Here is an 18,580-nt window from a genome sequence, read left to right as displayed (position 1 = left end):
CAACTTTTTATTTTTGCTTTTGCCATGAGATAAGATTTGTTCACATCTAAACTTTTTATTTTCAGAAACTTTTTAAAGTTAGTTGTTGTGACTTTCCAATACCCACATGATGCCTAAGTGGTAGAGTCCTTGTGATAGAGTCACATCTGTTATATACAGTGAAGAACTTATCGTCTGATCACTCAGTGTCACAGGGAGACGTAGGAGTGACAGGAGACTAGTTAGGTTCGGGACGGAGGATTGTCTTACCTTTAAAGCAGTCCTACGGTAAAGGGACCTAGAGAAGGGGGCTACATCTGTAGTCAAGATTAGGGACAAATCTTAGGGACAGGAGTGATGAGACAATAAGGTTTGGTTATTTTGATAAAATCCGGAGAGGTATTTGTCATATATATATGATTGTTTGGGTATTGATAATAAGCTTTTATTTGTTTTGTTGTAACTAAGCTGTATATTGATGTATACTGTACAGACTCACCCATTGTTTAGTATTTTCTTTCGGTTATTGCAGATCTTACTACCACATCTGCTGTAAGTTTGTTCCGCCATCTATAACTTTCAATAAAACGTATGGTACTATTTTTGTCTATCCTATGGTGATGCCCATAAACTAATGGGAGTCCTTCAGGGTCTCTTCCAAGTGGTCTTATGCATAATACTGATCTGTTTTTCAGTAAAAGTGTTCATGTGTATTTTCTCTCGTATAAAACCTCGACAAACAGGAAGAAGCTTCACCCTCATATAAGAGACTAACGTTACTATGCTTTCTTTCTCTTATCGGTTCTCTTGAATCTGTGCCGCCTGGACATTTCTGGAGGTTGGATGCTGTACTAGTACTTGGAGGATGTTTTCACCTGTGGTCCCTTGATCAACCTGCGACTGAGGGTAGAGTCCTTAAAACCTCCGGCTACGACCCAACCACCAGTGATGAACCATATCCATGCTCCACGGATGTCAAATGGGGGAATGATAAGGCCAGCGATGCGATTTTACCTACCTGCACCGTACCTGTATTACTACATATATATATAGGCCTCTTGCTCAGAAGCTCCAGCATATTAGAGAGTCCCTGATAGGGTTAACTTATAGTTGGACCATTTCTTACCTTGGAAAACTTCTGATATGACACTAGAAAGAATGTTTTGTCTCAAGAACTATTTCCCTCAGAGACATGTTTATCAGCGTCCAAGGCCGTTCTCAGAGGAAAGTTGCCTGTCTGTTACAGTGGGAATAATGTGAAAGTATCATTGCAGAGAATGTATTGTTCTAACCTTTTTGAATAATAATAATGAATACTAATATAGATGCCATTGCGCATGACTGAATATCTAAATCACTAGCACCGCCTCATCTATGCCTTATTAGCATTTGTTACCACCCTATATTTTATCTGTCTATAAAATGTGATTACCATAATAAAACTTGGGCCATTTTCTCCAGGCTTATAATCATGATACATTGTCTTATCTGTGTCCATGACGTATAAGTAACGAGCTGGTAATACTGCAGGATTCCAACTCTAGATATAATTAAAAAACCATCCTTTACCTGGGTTTTTGGCTTCTCTCCATAGAGAGAGGTCAACATATAAATTTAACCTTAACATAAATCAAAGTGTGTTCCAGAACACAGCTTAAAATAGTAATGCAAACATTGCCTTCAAATACAGCACTAATATATGATAGAAAACCAACCAACATATATGACAGATGACTGATTCACAGTGTTCAGAGGTAACAATGTAAAAAGTCATCCAAAGGTCAAGAAAAATCCAGAAACACCACGTATTTATATAAGGCCCTTAAATGAAAGAAAGACTATTGTTGATGGCACTTAGATTAGATCTTCCCTTGAGGATGTCAAGATTGATAAGAGAGACCTTAAAAGAAAGCGGAGAAAGGTTTGATGTTCTCTTTAGTTTCCACAACTTATCATTTAATTACAACTCTCCTGTAGACATAGTGGCAGAAACACAGTACTAGGAGGAGACTTCATTGACTGCTCAAAAAGGCTTAGGCAATAGTAAGTAATAAATCTATAATTAGTGGAAAACCTGTTCCAATTTGTGAGAAACTTTAGACATGGGAGAGTATTTAGATTCCAGCAGTATACTTATGCCAAACATCCAGCAGAAGCCACATGAAAGTGCCTTAAAACAAAATGCCCTGAAATAGCTTGCTCAATACTCAGACCCCAATCCCATTGAGAATATGTTAAGTGACCTTAAAATAGCTCTTTATCAATGTTCTCATCCAACCTCATTGAACTGAAATGACCAAGGATAGAATTTAGGAAACTTAAATGACCTTGGATGAGTTAACTTGCATTATCCAGTCACATAGCTATATATGTAATTGAATATGCAGCATTGCCATGTGGCCATCGACCAGTGAAGAGAACGGAGAAAAGATCAATGTAGGACACAGTTCACATAGCTTTTGTGCTGTATATGTCAATGAAAACGTTTCTTGACCTATATTTGGCCAGTTTAAGGCATTACACCTTTGTTGCATGTTGCATGTTACACATTTCCTTTATAACAATAGGAGGTAATGGCAGATATATGTAGCTGAAGAGGCAAATAGTCACATAGGTTGAGGTCATATATTCAGCATTACTCTTCAAACAAGCCCCAGACATGATGTGAACAGTACCTGACAGTGTCAAATGTAATAGGTTTTTACATGATTCCTCTTACATGTACACCTAAGGCCATACAAATGGTACCTTGTCTAGCCAGAGGAACAAATATACAAACATTATCTATTTATCTAATAGCTATCTATTGCAAAATGATTTTTATAAGGACTCATGTATGAATACTTGTATTCATTTGAGTTGTGTATTTGCTCTTACCACAGCTAGGGTAAGGTCATACAGGATGGAATTTCCTGTGGAATATGCAGATGTTAAAAAAACAAAAAACAAAACAATGTAATTGAAATCTACAGATTTGGATTTGGCTGTCTACCTGCAGTGTTTCCACAGTAAAATCACAACAACGCAGATTTATTACAGATTTTGATTTACAATTGCAGTCGATGGGCTAAATCTGCAGTGTATTTGCAGGGTACGTTGACTCGCAGGTTAATTTCTTTGCAAGTTTTCTGTGGATTTTTGCCTCAGTGTATGGGCTAAAATGCTATAAATCTCAATTGCTTTACTGATAACATAATATACCTCAGATTTTCTGCATGATTTTTTGCTTGCAGATTTTTGTAAAAAAGAAAATTGTAGCACATCCACCAAAATAGTTTGCTATATTGTAAAGAAAATTTTCTTGTCTATGACCTATACTGTAGAAGCTCAGTTGTAACAGTTCAGTGAAAATTTGTTCCATTGATACGATCAGATCAGAGAAAATACATAAGCAGCAATACATAGGAGCATTATTTGCGACATGGAACACCATTCTTGTCATGTTACATTGGAGATCATGCTGCTTGCATTGAAAACAAGTCTGTTTAGTGATGGCTTAATTTATATCTTGTAGATATTGGGGATATCCTTATAAATCATGTTTTATCAAGGCCTTTGAAGATAGCTGTTACTTTAAAGGATTTTTAGGGCTTGCTGACATATCTTACAGAAGTGAAGCTGATAAGCAGCAGCAGAGCAGCAGCAGAATTGATAGTATCTGCCCTGGCCCACAGTATATCATTACCTTTATTCTGAGATGTTCCAGATAAACTGGAATATCTAATCCTATGTGGAGAACATTGTACAAAAAGCATTGAAAACATTGTGTGTAGTATGCTATGTTTACACAACATGCAAAAAAGAAAAAAGATGTCCCTTTGTGTTTAAAAAGACGTCTGTTATTGCATCATTTAAGTGACTTGACTAAAATGCATTGAAGTCTATGGAATAGCAGACGTCTTTTTCACACATTGTATTGAATTACGGATGTCTATTGAGGTGGACACTTTCAGTACAATGTGTGAAAAAGATGTCCGTTATTTCATAGACTTCAATGTATACAATAACGATACAATACAATACAATGATACTATAACGGACGTCTTTTTAAACACAAAAAGCGGCCGCTTTTTTCCTTTTTTGGACGTTGTGTGAACATCGCCGTGGAATGATTCCTTAACTATACCAAAACTGCTGCAGGGCAGGGCTCAAGACTCTGGTATTAATAACAGGGTTCAGGTATATATATGTTGCCGGGAAATGATAGAATCAGGGATTTGATCAAATCTTGGGAAATTATGAAATGACCATGCCGTTACATCATTTCCCTTAAGAAAGTCAGGGATTTGATCAAATCCTTGATCCCTTTCAGGGAAATGATGAAAATGATGAGTCAGGAGTCGCCTGGCTCTATATTTATTAAGTAATACGACAATAGTCTTTGAAAAGCGAATAATTTATTCAGAAACTAATTAACAATTAGCTGATATTTTTACCGATTGCAATTAATAAATAATCACGTTCATTTATTTTTTTAATTTTTATTAAACCATGTTGTTGATTTGTGGCATCTCGAGTTGCAGAGTACCTTACCTTTTTTTTTTACAGCCACTTTTTTGTTGTTTTATATTGCATTTTGGACTGTTCACAGAAACACTTCTTTAAATCCTTGACCTCCAAATAAGGAGAATTTTCCTGCAAACTCAGGCAGACTTAGATCGGTCTGGGGAACTGTTTCGGTAAATGTTGTAGTAGCTACTTGAAAAGAATTTTTAGGTAGCCAATCATTTATAATTCCGACCAAGGTACCAATTTGGTATAATTTATTTTTTTAATCAAATACCAGCGTACTGTATATGCATAACACCATATAAATAATAAGGCCCTCGCAATATATATATAAAAAATACAAGTACAATTAGAGCTATGCGTATTAAGGATATTTATTTTATAATGAAGGCTACTGTTAATTAACAATCACTAGCAGATAGCAGAGAAATGAGTCTCCAAATAACTATATACCAGGGGCATAGCTAGGGGTTCAGCCTAGGGGGGGCGAGCAAGTCTGAGTGGGCCCCCAACCGATTATGTTACCCAAAGGGAACCTCACTTGACAACAATGCTTTCTAAATAATAAAGGGTATATTCTGCTCCATTAGAGTGAATTAAGATTAAGAGCAGTGTTAGAGGCTTCTACATTTACATATATAGACACATAAAATGAAACAGTGACTTACAAGGGGTGTCTTCTCATCGAAGTCGCTCACTATCCCAATGTCATGGATGTATGGGCAGTAGAGGTTCACCTTAGATCTGTAGTTAAAACTGTAAAAAAAACCAAAAACATTATTTTCCCTATACACTGACCCATAAACCGTACAGGTATATACCAATGGTACAAAGGCACTGCACACCATATAAGTGACTACAGTGTAGATAAATACATTGACTTACAAGGGGTGTCTTTTCATTGGAGTCGCTCACTATCCCAATGTCATGGATGTATGGGCAGTATAACAGGTTGACCTGAGATCTGTAGTTAAAACCGTAAAAAAAGTTAAATCCTTTATGCAAAGACTATTATTTTCCCTATACACTGACCCATATACCATAGAGGTAGATAATTTGCATTCTGCCTTAGACAGGTGCATCACTCACAGGGAGGTACCGCAGGCTCAATCACTAGCTAACTCGGGCAGCCACTACAATAGAGCTCAGGCTGCTGCACCCTGCTCTCTGTGATCCGAATCACAGCTTTCTGATTTAAACATACTTGTCCCTTATCCTGTAAGAGACTGGGGGGGTCGGACCTCTGCCCCCATTCCCCCCAGGATCTCTAGATCAGCCCCCAGCTCCTCTATGAAGCTGCCAGAGAGAACTGGGCCAAGTAGGGTTAAATCAGAAAACCCCTGGGATGAGAAAACTCAGTGGACAGTGCACTATATATGACTGGAGGCCGCTTCAGCTTGGTTGTGAGTCCAGCTCCCCCTGTTTCCACATGTCCTACACTGTTTTCCACATGTCCAGCTCCCCCTGTTTACCAGCTCCCCCTGTTTCTACATGTCCAGCTCCCTCTGTTTAGCAGCTTCCCCTGTTTACCAGCTCCCTCTGTTTACCAGCTCCCTCTGTTTACCAGCTCCCTCTGTTTACCAGCTCCCTCTGTTTACCAGCTCCCCCTGTTTACCAGCTCCCCCTGTTTACCAGCTCCCCCTGTTTACCAGCTCCCCCTGTTTACCAGCTCCCTTTGTTTACCAGCTCCCTCTGTTTACCAGCTCCCCCTGTTTACCAGCTCCCCCTGTTTACCAGCTCCCCCTGTTTACCAGCTCCCCCTGTTTCTACATGTCCAGCTCCCTTTGTTTACCAGCTCCCTCTGTTTACCAGCTTCCTCTGTTTACCAGCTTCCTCTGTTTACCAGCTTCCTCTGTTTACCAGCTCCCCCTGTTTACCAGCTCCCCCTGTTTACCAGCTCCCCCTGTTTACCAGCTCCCCCTGTTTACCAGCTCCCTCTGTTTACCAGCTCCCTCTGTTTACCAGCTCCCCCTGTTTCTACATGTCCAGCTCCCTCTGTTTACCAGCTCCCCCTGTTTACCAGCTCCCCCTGTTTCTACATGTCCAGCTCCCCCTGTTTACCAGCTCCCTCTGTTTACCAGCTCCCCCTGTTTCTACATGTCCAGCTCCCCCTGTTTCTACATGTCCCGCTCCCTCTGTTTACCAGCTCCCCCTGTTTCTACATGTCCATCTCCCCCAGTTTTCCACATGTCCAGCTCCCCCTGTTTCCCACATGTCCAGCTCCCCCTGTGTCCACATGTCCAGCTCCCCCTGCGTCCACATGTCCAGCTCCCCCTGCGTCCACATGTCCAGCTCCCCCTGCGTCCACATGTCCAGCTCCCCCTGCGTCCACATGTCCAGCTCCCTCTGCGTCCACATGTCCAGCTCCCCCTGCGTCCACATGTCCAGCTCCCCCTGCGTCCACATGTCCAGCTCCCCCTGTGTCCACATGTCCAGGTCGGCCTGTTTACCAGCTGGGTTATCTGTGTGCTGCAGCAGTCATTAGGCGGCCGTCCGGCACTGACCGGGTGCTAGCGCGGGAGACGGAACAGCGCGGCGCCAGAGGTGATTGGCAGGTGGGCAGGCCAGGGCGGCGCACGCACCAGCAGCGGTGCGTAAAAAATCACTAGCGATCTGAGTGGGCCCCTGCCAGAGTGGGCCCGGGGGCGGCCGCCCCCCCTGCCCCCCATCAAATTTCGCTACTGCTATATACAAATATACAGTATCTGTTGTCGGTTGTCTGTTTGTGTCTCAGTCAACCAGTCTGTATGTATACAGTTCGTCTCTGTTATAAACAAAGTCCACAATATACTGTCATGTAACATGCCAAGCGATCTTTGTCAGAAATTGACAACAATAGTCACAATGACCCGTGTCGGTCCAAGGTAAGCACATTTTGACCCCTGTCAGTCATAAAAGCCTGTGCGGCTAAGATCATATACAAAGTACTGCCAAACACACCTGTACCCAACGCGTTTCAGTCAAACAGTAATAATGACATCATCAGGAGTATTCAGGTGGTAAGTAAGTATACGGCAATTGGTAAGCAACACATATAGCTGTAATATATGGTAATCAATGAATGATGGGCGGAATCTGTTGGCGCTATACAAATAAATATTTATTATTATTATTATTATTATTATTATTATTATTATGGACGCTGGCTCTGACAGCAGTACTCACTGTCCCACGATAAGAACTAGGATCATCTAGATGCAGTATAGAAGTGGCTGCCAACGATCTAGGTCCCCAAGAGTCCCTTGAGATGTGAGTGTATTGTCGGAGCACACGTCTCCTAATACTGAACACAGCCGCCACACGACCGGACTTAGAGACTAACAATACACTCACATCTCAAGGGACTCTTGGGGACCTAGATCGGTGGTAGCCACTGCTGTACTGCATCTAGATGGTCCTAGTCCTTATCGTGGGACAGCGAGCACTGCCGTTGGAACCAGACACAAACAGACAACCGATAACAGATACTGTCTCTTTGTATATTTGTATATAGTTATTTGGATACTCATTTCTCTGCTATCTGCTAGTGATTGTTAACTAACAGTAGCCTTCATTATGAAATAAATATCCTTAATAATCCTTAATAAATTTTACATCTTATAAGATCCCTACAATGGTACATCTGATGGGCCTCTATCAACCTTAGTTACATACACCAAAATTGTGGAATCCACCAACACGTCTTTAAATTTCTTCAAAGAAACTTCTTTCATTTTTTACAGCTGATCTTTTCAGGTGTTATGCGGCATTTTCCCTTCGATCTTTAACGCTTTCTACACTGAATTTTCGACCCATATCCTTCTTTTCCTACTGTATTGCCATATATTGCATGCACTGGATTTTTTTTTTTTTTTAACAAACGTCACAAAATTGGGCTCCAGCAGATTCCGTTCCACAAACAACGCAACAGGATCTACTGTCGCCGACAGACGCTTCCCCTTCCAACGTGAATAACACTACAGATGATTGGCCCAATAGGGTAAGCAATGCTCCGCCAACTCGCCAGTACATGCAACTAGTATCTATGGTTCTCTGCTATTCTGCTATTATTTCAGTCTTGTGTCATAAGATGGCGGGGGCCCATCTCATTTTGCCATGTGGCTGCAACAAAATTTTAGTTACATATATATATTCCTAAACATTGAAATTGCAACACCAAGAAGAAAAAGTTGTGGAATTATTGAAATCACAGGATCGATGGACATGGCAATCATATGCAAATTATAAAAATAAACAAAATATTTAATGCATCTCAATTTATTCAGTATCAAGTATAAGCACCATGTCAGGATGGTATCTTTGCGGAGCGTCATGCGTCCCTCTGCTCATGCTGTGCGGCCGAGAAGGTGCTGATTTTCTTGCATTCTGTTTCTGTGTTTGGTTTTGTAGTGTGTGAACACTGGTTATTTGCTCTCTTTGGGAGACACACCCGACTTCACCTGCTGAGTTCTGTCTGGCCATGTCAGGGTTAATCTGTGTTTTGGTTCTGCTGTGACTGACAGGTCTTCCTGCCAGTGGATCTGTTTTGTTCTCAGCTGTCTGTGCTTGGAGATCAGGGGGATGGTCCAATTATGTTCTGGATCAGAACCCTGGCCTCCTATATACTACCTCAGTCTGGGATATCTTGGCCGGATATTGAGCTTGTCTCTGCCTGGTTCTGTGTTTCTATTCTTGCTCTGTTGATTCTGACCCTGCTTTGCCTTTCTGACCATTCTTGTTTGCTGCCTGCCCCTGACCATACTGCCTGTTTTTTGACCTTGCCTTTGGATTGTGATTTTGTACTTTTGCTGCCCGATTGTTGTGACCCGGACTGTCGACCATTCTTTATTGTGTTTTGTCTGTCTGTCTTGTCCTTGTGTCCCACCTAGCCAGTGCAGGGACTGACGCCCAGTTGCTCGCCGCCATCTTAGGGCGGATTGTGGCAAATAGGTAGAGGACAGTGGGCGGGGCTGAGCTTAGGGCTCACTGTGTTGTCTTGTCCTGCTGTCTGGTTTCTGACAGAATATCCGGCCTAAAAATTTTTTACTCCTTACCTGAGGCTAGTATGGACTCAGCACAGGAGTTGTCTGCCCACTTTGAGGGTCTTGCGGCCCTCGTTTCTGAGCTGGCCAAGCAAGTTCAGTTATTAGCCCAGCAGCTACCAGCTACCACTCCTGCCACCCCAGTGGTCACGCTCAAGGAGCCTGACAAGTGTGCAGGGGACCTGAACACATATGTGACGTTCAGAGATGCTTGGGTCAGTCACCCCACCCCTAGCTCCCTTGAAGAGGCCATTTCCCTGGCGATTACCATTGATCGCATGCTAAGACTACGCCCAGACCACTCCTGTGTTGTTAATGTTCCTTCTTCTGTCCCCTCCAAACCTCTGCATACTATGTCTCGTCCTCTGGTCACCATTGAGGAACCTCCGGAACTGGGCAAAATTAAAAGATCTCTGGCCCGTAAGGAACTCAGAAGAAGGAATGGACTCTGTTTTTATTGTGGCGAAAGTGGACACTACATCAGCTTTTGTGCCAAGCGTCCCTCGAGGCCAGATCATCAGCGTCCAGGTGACTACCAGGAGGGTCATCTGGGCGCCCAGGTGGGTGTAGTTAGTGTGTGTCCCGCCGAGGATACCAAGTCTGCTGATTTGTGTAAAGTGGAAATTGTCTCTGTATATCCTGGTGATTGTGCCATATCTGTGTCTTCATGTAATGCTGAAATTGGCTCTGTGTCTGGTACCGATTTGAGCGGTTATGGGAGATCTGTCAGGAGACCAGTTGTCCATCACTTGGAGTCTGATTCTGATGAATGGGAGACGGACGATGAGATCTCTAGCGATGTTGAGACATGTATTGTAAGAGGTCCGTTTCCTCCCAGGTCTGGTTCGTCTGGTGAGGGTCCTGAGGCCCCTCATAAAAGGGGGGGTACTGTCAGGATGGTATCTTTGCGGAGCGCCATGCGTCCCTCTGCTCATGCTGTGCGGCCGAGAAGGTGCTGATTTTCTTGCATTCTGTTTCTGTGTTTTGTTTTGTAGTGTGTGAACACTGGTTATTTGCTCACCTTGAGAGACACACCCGACTTTACCTGCTGAGTTCTGTCTGGCCATGTCAGGGTTAATCTGTGTTTTGGTTCTGCTGTGACTGACAGGTCTTCCTGCCAGTGGATCTGTTTTGTTCTCAGCTGTCTGTGCTTGGAGATCAGGGGGATGGTCCAATTATGTTCTGGATCAGAACCCTGGCCTCCTATATACTACCTCAGTCTGGGATATCTTGGCCGGATATTGAGCTTGTCTCTGCCTGGTTCTGTGTTTCTATTCTTGCTCTGTTGATTCTGACCCTGCTTTGCCTTTCTGACCATTCTTGTTTGCTGCCTGCCCCTGACCATACTGCCTGTATATTGACTTTGCCTTCGGATTGTGATTTTGTACTTTTGCTGCCCGTTTGTTGTGACCCGGACTGTTGACCATTCGTTATTGTGTTTTGTCTGTCTGTCTTGTCCTTGTGTCCCACCTAGCCAGCGCAGGGACTGCCGCCCAGTTGCTCGCCGCCATTTTAGGGCGGATTGTGGCAAATAGGTAGAGGACAGTGGGTGGGGCTGAGCTTAGGGCTCACTGTTTGTCTTGTCCTGCTGTCCGGTTCCTAACACACCACATGCAGAAATACATGCACTTACAGACCTTAGCACTCTAATAATGGGTGTCTGAGGAACTTTATGCTATACTGAAGGCACTTGGGCATCTCTATCTTTAAGATCCACTGCTGCCAGCTCCTACCATTGCTAATCAATGACTTTAGAGTTGTGGGGACACTGCAGGCCATGGCAGCACATTTATTATATGCAGACTCCTCACAGTTGAACAAGAAATATGCATTCTAGAGTTGTTGTGTTGAAATGGTCGTACCATTCCCAAATCAATGTACAGTAACATTGGACTGTACCTTGAATGAAGATTAAGGAGATCCAGCTACTGTACATTGCAACACCTCACACCACAATCATGGGAGTAGGACCGGTGTGATGTTCCATCCTCTACATTGAAATTACAACACTAAGAACAACAAGCCGTTAGGTTGTGGTGCAGAGCAACATATCAATGGAGGCTAGAATGGTCTGTCCTCTTCAGCGAGTCCTGCTTTTTCCTCAGGTACAATGATAGCAGGAGATTGGTCTAGAGATCACTTGGGCGATGCCATGAAGAAGCCTACATCAGGAAACATCACATTGGACATATTTATTTGTGTATTTGTGATGAGCGTATGATGCATAATGTATGATAGGGTAGCACCTAGTGCACCCTGCTTTTAGTTGTTCCCTAATGGTGGCTTTAGACCCAGGGGCCATTTTTTAGCATGGCAATGCCAGGCCACATGCTGTGCTACTAAGAGCAGCTTATATGGCCTAAATGTGCTACTATGGCCAACAGCATCTTCAGACAACTCCCATTAAGCACATCTGGGACGTCTTTGGTCGGCAAATGAAAAGTTTCTGCCAGCAGATCTTAGTGCAGTCACCATGGCAGAACAACCATTAATAACCTAATTGAAAGCATGTCATGGTGTGAAATTGACTCTATTTTAGCACTCATATTTGATAATAAATGTCTTGAATATTTTGTTTCTATTTTTTTCATCTTTTGCATATAATTTATATGCAAATTATATACAATTATACCATTTTCCATAATTCCACGATATTTCCTGGTATTGCTTGGTTAATGGATGAAGTTATGGTATTGAAGTAAATGGGACTGAGCTGCCACAGTATGCACACCTTGTGGTGAGATATGCTATAATTAAAGTTAAAGTTCTTGAATTTAGCAATAGTTTTTATTATTTAATGTTTTAAAAAACATTAATATTTGTAGCCTGTCCTAAATTAATATACCTCTCTACAAACCTATGTAATTATTTTCACCTGACATGAAAATATTTTAAGGGCAGTTCCTAATTAAGAGATCTAGTTTTGTATTTCTACCATTCAGTCGACTGAGTACCATAAATTAGTCATTGACTTTGCTTGAAGGGCTGTCAGAAATAATTGCTTCATCAGCCTAACTGCATGGAATTAAAGCCAAACTGAAAGCATTAGCTCATGATAATTGCACTTTGCTAGGAATTATCTGCATGTCATGGGTTGGTGTAGGATATAGCTTTACTGCTATGATTGCTGTCTATTTTTTTCTGGAAATTGAATCCAATGTTTGTGATGCTGAAAAAAATAATATTTGAAATAGATCTTCAAAGAAATCACAGGCCTAATGCTATTATTACATGATGTGTCAGTGACATGGCAATGACATATTAGTATTGCCACAACAATTTTCTTTTGTTTAAACCTGAAATTGTTAATTATTGTGTTCTGGGCATATACACTTTCTCATATGTATACACATTATTTTCCTGAAAATTATTTATGTTATGTGCATGGGATCAGACATTTCAAATTTACAGTCTTCCAACATCATTGATGACATGCTTTTGTATGCACACTTGTAAAAAACATCAGTCTTATTATCAACGCTAGTGGATCCTGTTCTCCCGAACAATAAAGAGAACAGTCCAACTAGTAGTTGGAGGAATGGTATTGTAGATAGGTTAAGACAGCTAGTAGTTGTAGGGGATTTTTGTGGGCCCTTGGGTGACAGAGCCTCAGTGGGCCCCTTTGTGGAGCTAATCATATGGCAACAGTAAAACAGCAGGTCCCCTTATAGATGGCTTCCCTCTGTTCATCTCCCTTATAGATACCCCCCTCTTTGTTGTGCCCCTTAAATATGGCCCCCTCTGTGTAGTCCCTTTATAGATGGCTCCCCTCTGTGCAGCCCCCTTACACATGGCCTCCCTCGTTGTCATGCCCCTTAAAGATGACCCCCTCTGTGTAGTCTATGTAGTGCCCTTTATAGATACCCCCCTCTGTGTAGTGCCCCTTATTGATGGCCCCCCTTTTTGTAGTCCACTTATAGATTCCCCCCTCTATGTAGTCCCCTTATAGATGGCCAATCATAGTGCCCCCAAATAGTAACAGGACCCTCTTTGTGCCCCTGTTTAAAGCTATGTACCTTCTTTATGCCTTATTCTGTAGTTAGGCCCCCTCTTTGTACCCCTATCTGTAATTGTGCCTCGTCTTAGTGCCCATTTCTGTAGTTAGGCCCCCTTTGTGCCAGCATCTGTAGTTCAGCCCCCTCTTTGTGCTTCAATCTGTAGTTAGGCCCTCTGAACTTTGCCCTTATAAACTGTGCCAATGCCCCCTAATACAGTGTGCCACTGCCCCCCAATGTACTGTGTTACTGCACCCCCACATAAATGGTGCCACTGTCCTCTTAAATCATTGTTTCCCAACCACTGGCTCTTCAGCTGTTGCTAAAATGAGCACTGGACTAATAAACTTACTCTATTTTTGCTGGCCATAGATAGCAGAGGAAAGTACAAAGTCAGAGCATGTAGGACCCCTAAATAAATGGATCAAGAGAAAGTTGAGTTAAGGCCCTGGTGAGGGGCAAGCGAGTGCCGACCTGTCAGACCAGCGCTAGCTTGCTCCTGGTTCCCAGCTCGCTGCGGTGCTGGAAGAGCTCTTTAGATCATCTGGGGAACCCATAGGAAACAGTGGGGGTCTGCTGCTGCCACTCCTGTTACACAGAGCAACCAGCAGACCGTCTTTATCTTTCAAAAATTTTTCAACATGTTGAAAGACAAGGATCAGCCGATTGTTCATGACTGAAATATTCAGCAATTCTTTTGTGATTGGAATTTTGCCAAGGAACTGTCGTAAGGCACATGTAGTGCCAATCTTCAAAAAGAGTACTAGGTTTTCCCCAAGTAACTACAGACCAGTAAGCTTAACCACCATGTGGGAAAACTATTCGAGTGGCTTATAAGGGACTACATCCAGCCAGGGCCGTTTTAATACATTGGCGGGCCCGGTGCACAAACCTCAAGAGTGGGCCCCTCCCCCGCACATTATCAGAATCGGTGCTCCCCACACAGTATAATACCCTGAATGTGCCCCCACACTGTATTATACATAAGGTATAACACTATTTCCACCATATAGTGATTACATATTACATGAAAACTGCACTGAACAGAACTATAAGATATCACCAATGATACCATTACATAATACTGCCACACCATGACCACTATCACTACAGACCCTATAACAGAAAGAAGTTACATCCAGTGACTCACATGGAGCGTCTTCTCCGATCTGTCACTTTTTCTTTTTTTTCTCCATCCAGCCTGGGCCACCTTGATGTCTCTCCTGACTGTGAATCCTCTCTACAGAATCTGCCAGAGAAACATTTTAGGCTCCAACACATACAGTAGTTAGGTCCCCTGTACCCCTATATAGTATTTACCTCCCTCTGTATCCCTATATAGTAGTTACCTCCCTCTGTACCCCTATATAGTAGTTATACCCCTCTGTACCCCTATATAGTAGTTATACCCCTCTGTACCCCTATATAGTAGTTACACCCCTCTGTACCCCAATATAGTAGTTACACCCTTCTGTGCCCCTATAGTTTAAATGTGTCCCTTAATAATTAGATATGCTCTGTGCCCCAGTATAGTAGTAAGGTCCTTTTATAATATAGGTAAAACCAAAAGGTGCCAAAAATGACCAAAAAAAAAAAAAAATGACCTGGAGATTGCGCTCACCACCAAACAACGTAGTAGAAACCGATGTTCACATAAAACACGATTTATTCAGTCCAACAATAACGCGTTTCAGGGCTATGGCGCCCCTTCGTCAGATTCAGGACAAACATAGTATGCTCATGACACAGACCATACTTAAATACAGCAAGGAATCACAATGATTAGGCTAAAGGAGGGGCGGTCCATTTCCTCCTCCCGGGTAGTTAACCCTATACACATCAGTGCAAAATTTACATAGTCAAGGTGACATATACAGAATTCACATAAAAAATACACATATAAAAAACCTTCATACAAAGTCCATAAAATCAATCCATATGTACATCTCCCATATAGTTCATATAAAATCAAATTCATGTGATGGTAAGTGAGGGTAAGTAAATCAATTCATAACGGGCAACCCAGTATACATATGTCAATTCCTAATGAACAACTCATTCACAGTTCTACATATCAACAATGTTCTATATTAGTCCACTTACCACATCTTGGAGCATAAGGGAAGGGAAAGGGGCAATTTCTCATGGATTCCCTCAGAGGCAGCAGCTGGAAGTACTCTGCATTCCAACTCATGGAGAGCAGAGAAAACAGTCACATGATCGGACCAAGAGCGGTCACATGATCAGACCACATGATCAGACCACATCACATGATCAGACCAAGAGCGGTCACATGTTCAGACCACATTACATGGTCGGACTAAAGCCAGGAGTCGGATCATGTGATTACTAATCTTTTAGGCATAAGTATCATGTGGCAAGAATCCTATTTGACATGAGTGTCACTAGAAATGGTAAAAATAAACATAGAATAAAGAGATATAAAATAAAATAAAATACAAATATATTACAAATATGTTGTGTTGTTATAAGAACAAGGCTAAGAGGTATATGCAGACCCAATATATAAATAATAATAAAAAAAACAAAAAAAACCCTATAACCTTACACATATATATAAACACTACATACTATATATCTAGATAAAATTATACAACCAACTTATTGTACTTAAACTTAATGCCTACAAATTCCACTCAAAGGCTTCATTTAGTCCTAACGGCTCCATACAATTCAGCTTATAAATCCAGTACATTTCACGCTTGCGTAACATACCCAATCGATCGGTGCTGGATTTCTTTATGTGTTCAATAGGGATAACAGAAAATTCTTTAAAATTACAATTATGGTGTTCCTTACCATGTCTTGAAACACTATGTAGCTCAAAGCCTCTTGTGACATTTGAGCGATGCTTATTAATCCGAGTGCGAAGTTTCATAGATGTTCTCCCAACATATTGTAAATTGCATGTACACTGTAAAACATAGATCACATACTCAGATCTACAGTTTAAATATGTTCTGATAGGGAAGCTCTCGCCTGTGGTTGTGCTAGTGATGGTATTCAGTCCTTGGACAATATTGAAACAGCATTTACAACTAATACCCCCACATCTATAGGTGCCATTCTGCTTTAAGGTTTTCTTAGTATTGGATGTTCCAGCTGTGACCGGGCGCAACCGACTGGGAGCTACAATGCTCTTGATGTTCCTAGCCCTTCTAAATAAAATTCGTGGGCTCTTGGGGAGCACTTTCATTAATAGGGGATCATTCAATAATATATGCCAATGCTTTTTTAGAATTTGGCGTATCACCCCATGTGATTGATGGAACGTAGTGATAAAATTACATCCAGTATGTCCGTCACTCGTTGATGGTTCTCTAGGTTTCAAACAATCTTGCGGAGACTGAGCCCTAGCCCTTCTATTGGCTTCATTAATAATTAATTTCGGATATCCCTTCTCTAGGAACCTTTGCTCCATGATTTTACTTTGAGTCTTATAGTCTATTTCTCGGGTGCAGTTTCTGCGTAATCTCTTAAATTGACCATAAGGTATGTTGTTTTTCCAGGGCTTATAATGGGCACTAGTGTAATTAAGTAAACTGTTACAATCAACTTTTTTAAAATGAGTTTTAGTCATAAAACAATAGTAAATCTAGATATTCTATCTCAATCTGAGACTGGTTGCATGTAAAAGTAAGACCCCAATTATTAGAGTTGATAGAGGTAACAAATTCATTCAGGCTTTTATCATCCCCTTCCATTATCAGAAGGTCGTCAATATAACGCTTGTATAATACGATGTTGTCTCTCCATTTCTCTAGGGGTGCTATGTACAGATGTTCAAACTCCCCTACATACACGTTAGCAAAACTAGGTGCGAAACGTGTACCCATAGCTGTGCCCCGATTTTGGATGTACAGTTGGGCCTCAAAACTGAATAAATTATGAGTTAATATAAATTCGATTCCCCTAATAATAAACTGTCTCTGTTGTGGTGGTAGGCCGGTGTCCCGGGAGAGTACAGTATTGACGACCTCTAAACCCTTGGCATGTGGTATGTTGCTATATAAAGAGGTGACATCCAGGGTGACCCACTTATAATTGGGGTGCCACTTAATGTTTTGTCATGCAACGATCAGACTGGCAGAATCCTTGAAATATGAAGGCAAGGAGATAACGTGTTTTTGTAACTAAATCTAAATAATGTGACAGATTACATGTCACTGAATTCATCCCCGATATTATAGGGCGTCCAGGGGGGTCTATCAAACTTTTGTGCACCTTGGGAAGGTGATAAAACAAGGCGATTGATGGGTCGGGGATCCGTAAGTACATTTTTTCTTTCTTTGTTAAAATCCCCTCCATATAAGCATCATTCACTAGCTGGTCAAACTCTTTAATATGTCTGGATGTGGGGTCTGAATCCAATTTGCTGTAATACTTATCCAATAAAATTCTATTGGCTTCAACAATATATGCTTCCCTATCTTGTATAACTATCCCTCCCCCTTTGTCAGCCCCCCTAATCACTATGGATTGGTTAGAGGCTAGATTTTTAAGGGCTTCTTTCTCTTTCCGGGTAAGATTAGTTTTTGTACATGTTTTAGATGGTTTTAAAGATCTGAGTTCTCCTGTTACAACAGAATGAAAGGTATCTATAAAGGGTCCCATGACTTGTGTGGGAAAAAAGGATGATTTAGGTTTTAATTCTGTATGTATAAACCCATCTGAGGTCAAATCCGGGTTGTTAGGAGGTTTGGCGCTCTCAACAGAGAAAAACCTTTTGGATTTATAAGCTGAATTGTATGGAGCCGTTAGTCCTAAATGAAGCCTTCGAGTGGAATTTGTAGGCATTAGGTTTGAAGGGGTAGTGCACCAAAAAAAATTTTCTTTCAAATCAATTGCTGCCATGAAGTGCCAGAGATTTGTAATTTACTTCTATTAAAAAATCTCACGCCTTCCAGTACTTTTCAGCTGCTGTGTGTCCAGCAGGAAGTGGTGTTTTCTTTCCTCTCTGTTGCCTCCTCTGTCTATGTCAGGAACTGTCCAGAGAAGGAGTAAATCCCCATAGAAAACCTCTCCTGCTCTCCAGACTGGAAATAATACCACTTC

Source organism: Dendropsophus ebraccatus, chromosome 3, assembly GCF_027789765.1.
Source record: "Dendropsophus ebraccatus isolate aDenEbr1 chromosome 3, aDenEbr1.pat, whole genome shotgun sequence".
NCBI lineage: Eukaryota > Metazoa > Chordata > Amphibia > Anura > Hylidae > Dendropsophus > Dendropsophus ebraccatus.
The sequence above is the reverse complement of the archived record's forward strand: the minus strand, read 5'-3'. Positions refer to the sequence as shown.